This window comes from Nannospalax galili, unplaced genomic scaffold, assembly GCF_000622305.1.
Source record: "Nannospalax galili isolate Female #2095 unplaced genomic scaffold, S.galili_v1.0 scaffold12016, whole genome shotgun sequence".
In the NCBI taxonomy this organism is placed as follows: domain Eukaryota; kingdom Metazoa; phylum Chordata; class Mammalia; order Rodentia; family Spalacidae; genus Nannospalax; species Nannospalax galili.
The window spans coordinates 17592-18509 of record NW_008337424.1 but is presented as its reverse complement, the minus strand read 5'-3'; the positions used below and the strand labels follow the sequence as shown (position 1 = coordinate 18509).

General features: G+C 39.2%; 1 protein-coding gene across 1 annotated transcript in view; it reads left to right on the top strand.

The window, feature by feature from the left end:
- The window catches only part of LOC115070262 (multidrug and toxin extrusion protein 2-like), an 11603-nt gene that overhangs the window by 6471 nt on the left and 4214 nt on the right, over nt 1-918 (top strand). The gene's annotated exons all lie outside the window — the stretch shown is intronic.

Genomic DNA, 918 nt, shown 5'->3' with positions numbered 1-918 from the left:
TCAGTAGCCTCTTGCTCTCTCTACACATTGGCCAGTTGTGGGTTTCTGTATTAATTACCATCTGCTGCATAAAGAGACTTCTTTGGTAAAAGTTGCATTAGGATGTGATATAACAATAAGTCATAAGGAGTCCGTTTAATATGATGACTATTTAGTAGAAAATTAGTATTAGGTTCTCTCCTATGTCCTGTGACCTGTCTAGCCTCAGGTTCCTAAGTCTGATAGCTTGATATCAATGTCAGATATGGGCTCCTTCTGAAGAAGGAGAGTGGTTGGTTTCTCCCATAATATTCATGCAATTATTGTACCAATGGGCATATCTTGCCAGGTCAGTTGTTGTTGTAGTTCACAAGATTCACAAGGTGAATCTCTAGGTGATTATTTTTTCATTCCAGTAGCATACATAGCACCTTCTCTTATGAGCACTGGACAGTAGAGATGGGGCTTCGAAGTCAGCACCAGCTTGATTTCTCCTTGTTTGTTCTATAGCTCATGCATATAGTGTCTTCAGCAATAGAGTCTTAATAGTTCTAGTGGGTAACCAAGAGCAGGGGCAATGGTCATTATTGTTTGAAGGTTTAAGGGGCCCCTGGTAAACAGCTTCCAGAAATGGAGTCCATTCCTGGATCTGAGGTGTGTTTTTTTCATTAGCCTAATTTCTAAAGAGGGAAAGGTGTCTCTGTTATAGGATAACTCCTTTTAATCTCATTTTATGATGTATATGTATATAGTATATTTATATAATGGTAGATTTATATGTGTTTATTTTTAAAAAACTTAAAAAAAACAAGATAGGGCTGGAGAGATGGTTCAACAGTTAAGAACTCTGGTTGTTCTTGCAGAAGACCTGGGTTCGATTCCCAGCACCCACATGGCAGCTAACAACAGTCCCTAACTCCAGTTCCCTGACAGCCTCTC